Below are 6,002 nucleotides of genomic sequence, written 5' to 3'. Positions count from 1 at the left end.
TGATTAAAGCTAATCTACATTAGTAGAATTGCACTTTAATCGACGTTATCATATAATTTAATTATTCCAAAATGGTCGCTTTATAAGAGAATTAATTGTAATACTAACACTAATTATCGTTCTAAAAGATACAATTATTTAACACCGGCAATCTCTGCCATTTTAATGTCAACATCTGTTAATTGCGATTTTTGATATTTAGCAAGTTTGACATTTCTCAGTTCCTCAGAAGAGAGGAAGAACAAAATTCTGATTAAGAGATCGAGAAGAGCGAAAGGTGTTTAAAATGGCGAACTTCGATGATTCGGAGAATTACAACATTACAACATTATATAATAATCCCGTATTACAGCCTTATATAATAATCCCGATTAAGTTTCGCGACAAGTACATCGATAGAGGTGATAAAGGAAAGGCGAAGGTTCGCGATCGATGCGTTTCTATCGCGCGTACTGTAATCGGCAGTCATTCAACAGTTGATTGTCAATCGGTCTATTGATTGGCGAAAGGTTACATAACCGAGATCGGATGCTGAATCCAGCGTTTGACGAAAATCGCGGGCGTGTTACAATGCTCTCGCTTATTAAAGAAGCTACGAAAGTCCGGAGAGCGAAATTATCCCGTGGTTATACAATCACGAAAGCAGCTCAAGTTTTAACATTTCGATTGCTATTGCATTTTTGTTCTTGCTCCGGTTTATGGATCATGGGGAAACAAAAAATATAATTTTTATTAAAAAAAGAAGAGAAATAGGAATGTTTGTTGCAATTTACAATAAAATATGAACATTTATGTACATTAAATCCGAAAATAAGATTAAATGAATGATTTTATACCTTATTTATTATTATTTATTCATTATAAACAAATTCACGAAGAAAACATTCTAAACTTTAAATAGAATTTTATGTATTATTTATTTAAATATTTTCTTTATTGTATATTAAGTTATGCACAGATTAGTCATTGATTAATCCACAATACATTAATATTCCTAAATTTTTAATTAATAACGTTATAAATTTTTTAATTAATAACGTCAGAAATTATTAATTAAATAAAATTATTGAAATTATTAATTAAAATTTTAATAAATTTAAAATTGTTTTTAAATCATCATAATATTTTCTCTTTTTTTATTTTTAATAAGAGAGATATGTATCTTGCATATTAATTTCTTTCGCAATTTGAATCGTGACAACATCTTTTGCTGTATCTGAGAAATCTAATATCGTTGTACGAATTTAGTATAGAAATTATGAAGTTTGTAAGCATAGTAACTCTAACGTTTGACGGATAAGAGACAGAAGCAAGTTGCTTTCTTGCGGAAAGGAATATTCTTCGCATATTAAGTGGAATCAAAAGATATTTGCGGAAGTTTGGAAACAAAACCAGCGGTACGACATTCATGTTGTCTATCAATATTTCTGAATAATTCCTCTTGGTTACGGCGAAGTAAAACGATATTGATGCGAACGGAGTTGTAAAAGACAGAAAAATATCTCCATTTATTTTCTAAAATCGATGTATTAATCCAAAAAAGTTTTATGTTATTGACGTTTATAAATGAAGGAAGAATTATTTATCAAGGATTCGTAGAACTTAAAAATCGACAAGAGAGTTATAACGATATGTTCACTCAAAAACATATTTTGTTGGTCTAAATATTACAGTTAAAATGTATCATTGTTTTTTGTATCTGCTAGAAAATTGTCTGTCGCATATTTATAGCAAAATTTATAGCAACAACAATATATGCAAAAAAATTTCAATCAAATCACTCGTAATCAAATCACTTTTATAAAAAAAGTATGAGTGGCTGTTATTTGACCGTAGAGAGATGTTTTTACTAAATTTGACAAATTGTTCAGATATAAATTCTATCTCCATCGTCTATATTGATTAGATACAAAACATATGCGATATCGCAGCGCTTGCCAGTCATTGCTCCACTTTAGCTAATTTTTCATATCTTAAGATAATTTTCGTTATGACTATCCGCGAGATTTTTTTCAGTGTCTATAAAAAACTTCGCGACACGTAATAATTTACGTGCGGCCATTTTCGTTTTGTATGGTTACTAATTGCATGTAAATTTATAAGTCGCTCTGTCTCGGAGCTGCAATTATGCAGCTCGGCATTTAATAAAAAAACAAGCGGAGCAACATCGCGAGGTAGGAAAGCCTCTCTTTGAGAGCGCGCGTCTTCTCAATAATTACGATAAAAACGGCATAAAGCGATATTAATCGGATCGGCAAGCTGCCGGAATGCCCGCCGGCGTATTGTAGCGAATCGGGAAAATGTTGTAAAAGGATACGAAACACTTTGACAAGGCATTGTACTCGTGTTGTCGCGAGAACAAGCGCCTCCGCACCTAATAATTCTGATTATGAATATCGAATTATATACGGATCCTTCGTTGGAATTAGAAACGACAGGCGCCGCGAAGTCTGTTTCCCGTCTCGCGTTGTCGGGGACGCAATTCGCTATTAATGATCGTCCCTTTGTTCGTTGTCAATTTCTCATGGCATTCAAAGAGAGATACTTATCACCGAACAATAGAATAAAGACATTTAGAATTGAGATCAAGATTATCGTAAACGATATATAAAACTGACTTTTATTTTATTTTACTTTTATTTTATTTTAAGTATTCGCCGATATATTTCTTTCCGCTGCTTATTTTGATACATCGGATATTTTTGAGGCATTCATAGGACCGAATAATTTTTTTCTAATGTGTCTATTTATATAAATATCAATATAAATCTTGCTTAGTGTATAAATAGTGTAATTTTAAATATAGAAAAGATAATTAAATTGTATATTTCTCTTGATAATTATTTGTAAACCAAGTCTTTTATGTAATAACAAAAAAGTATTTGTAATTTTATAAATAAATAATTTAGTTTGCTTTAAGAAAAAGATCAACAGCAGTTTTATAAAATAAACTCGGTATTGTTAAAATCAAAGTGGAAATTATGAACATTCGCGAAAAAATACGAATCCATTTTTATTTGTCATCTAATAACATAACATAGTAGGTCATAACATAGTAACAGACTTATTCCATCGACAAGAATAACAAATCGGACGATGTGAGAAGTAAAAACGAATTTCGCAACGATAAACAGTCTCGTTTGATATATCCAGCGACCGGTTAGTTATGTCTTTTATCTAACGGAATCGTTGCGTGATTATACCTTCGTAAATACAAACTGCTTTACATTTCTAATTAATAATTTTATCGTGATGCCTTATTGGCGACGTGTTGTACCGAAATTGTGACATATTTTTTTATATATTCATAGATAGATGGAATTGTCTTGCGGTTTCAATTATAATTATATGTTACACTTTATTGCTTTATTGTTACGATTGATGTGTTTATCAAATTAATTAAAATCAACGATTTTGTTCGTTATAATCGTCGTTATGATCGAAATGCAATTGCATGTCATGCGTGCCTTATGCGATAGGACCTTGGTACTAAAAATCCCATCCGTCTGATCACAAAGCCTAATACACAGACGGTCTCTTATCTTAATTAACCCAGCTAGCCATTGGGAGAATGCGTGAATTATTGCGATCATAACTTGTCAAATCAATGAGATAGAATGCCTGAATTATTGCGATCATAACTTGTCAAATCAATGAGGTAGTAGTCGATATACAATAAAAAAGTGAGATAGGCAAATGAAATTATGTTTACAAAAACAATAATTTCATTGTGTCAAGCAAATTAGTTTTTTTCAAAGCGCGACTGTCAAAATCTTTCAATTTCGAATCATTTCTTATTAATTAAGAAAAAGAAATAACACAACACACATACACACACACACACACACACACACACACACACACACACACACACACACGTACAGCGTAACACTAACAAATAGAAATCTGCATAGAAATGTTTCGATCCGAGTTTTCGTATTTAACATTTTTTACTTATTAAATTAAAAAAAAAAGAAATAACGTTTACGTCCTCTTTATTCCGCTTGGCTCTCATTTGTCTTATTTTTTATTTGATGTTTATATTAGAGTCTTATAATGTGCATTTTCCTTTCCATCTTCTTTCTAACGTTGTTGCGAAATTCGTCCCGAAATAGTAATCCCTGTGAATTTGTATACGTAGCAATTTTTTCGCAATTACAATATAGTTTCGTGTGCCGTACTACCTGTCGGCGTATACGTTTGTTCGTACTACTTGGGGTATATTCCCAGAGACAAGACAGATACAAATCGTGAACGTGAATTCATCTTTCGCGTTCCATCGACACTTGTCTTGCAAATCTTGCTACTCGAAAAGATTCACATGAATGCATATTAATTACCCTCATTGTTGAGCAGATTCTCGTGGTTATTAATGCGGATCCTTTGCGAGGACAGTCAAAAGAAATCCGAATCCGTAATAATGAGGATGTATCCGTCAACAGTAATATTGATGTAGATCACGGTTCGCTGTAGAAGATCACGAGTGATCTCATCCCGTCGCGTATGCACGCTTACAAAATACTTCGTGAATTTCCTGGCAAATTTGTATGACGTCGCACGACGGTGGTGAAAATAAAAAAAAGAAAAGGGGAAAAAAAAAAGAGAAAAGAATAGGAAACGCTTCTGCTTTGGCAGAGAGCTCGTTGTATTTTCTTGCGTCGCGGTGAATGGAATTGCGATTACGTACGTATACATTGTGAAATCAACGTTCGCTTGTGTGTACAAATCTCGCAACGGCGAGAGATCAGAGAGATTGCGATTCTTAAGCTTTTGCGTTCCGCTTGCGGATCGCATCGATATCGCGGGGTATCTTCTGCCACTGCGTATGCGTGGGAGTGCGTTTTCTTCGTCGCGTCTTAATTGCGCGTTCACGGCCATCACGCATGTCTCGGCGATGAAGTATACGATACGTCTTCAAGATAAGTCTATGATCTATCATAATCTTTGCCTGCAATTACTACGATTAAACCCGGACAGTGCGGGCCATTACGTCGGCGTGACCCCGATAAGAGGGTATCGCAATTTTATGATAACAGACTCGAAAATAATTGGATTTTTCGATCTTTGAAAGTGGAAAAATGGAAAATGTCTGAAGTTAAAGATGGAAAAGAAAATTTAAAGAAATATCCGTTTTTCAAAGATATATATTCTGTCTTTTTCTCTCACATTATCTAATATCTATTTTTTATAAGACGAAAAATTGTCTTTAGCAAAAAGCTAAGTTTTATCGCTTTGTATTGTAATTTAGAAATAATTATGGCGTGATGTTTTGAGCATATCAAAAAAGAACACTTTTCCAAATATTAAAACGATAGAAAATGTGGAGAAAAAAAGTATGAAATTTCTTGCAACAAGAGCGATAGTTTTTTCATTTCGTAAAAGAAATAGTTTTGATTTCATTTCGTAAAAGAGATAGTTTTTTCATTTCGTAAAAGAACCGAATAATAAAACTGCTTTAATTTTTGACTGCGAATATTTGCCTCGCTATTTTAATCGTAATCAGACAAAAATGTCAAAGTCAAAACCATAAAATTCATCTTGGTTTTCTCGACAATAGGAAAATATTCAAAGACACGGGAATACCTAATTTTCGCAACAGCTAGATAAAAAGACAAGCCTCGGGGTATCGATGGAAACGAAGGAAACAACATACTTCGCTGCTTAACGCGGATTCACTCTTCACGCTACGATAATGAAAATCCTTGCAACCCCCAGGAAGATGTTATTTACGAGCCGTTTGTGTCCAAACGTATGTTCGCCCGCCCTCGCAGCTGCAACAACCACGTCTCTCTATCCTTCGGTCGCAACTTTTCATTTCAGTTTTGCACGAACGAAAATTCAACCCCTTCCTCTTTCTCTCCCGTCCCCTCCCTGAGATCTTATACCTTTCGGAAATCGCGGTGACGTAAAAGGATACGCACCCTCGGATGAGCAGAGGAGGAATGCGTACGTCCACTGGCGACGGTGGTGGTGGATACGTGGCGCCCACCAGAGAGAGCCGA

Source organism: Pogonomyrmex barbatus, unplaced genomic scaffold (assembly GCF_055798465.1).
Source record: "Pogonomyrmex barbatus isolate J1 unplaced genomic scaffold, ASM5579846v1 scaffold1, whole genome shotgun sequence".
In the NCBI taxonomy this organism is placed as follows: domain Eukaryota; kingdom Metazoa; phylum Arthropoda; class Insecta; order Hymenoptera; family Formicidae; genus Pogonomyrmex; species Pogonomyrmex barbatus.
The sequence above is the reverse complement of the archived record's forward strand: the minus strand, read 5'-3'. Positions refer to the sequence as shown.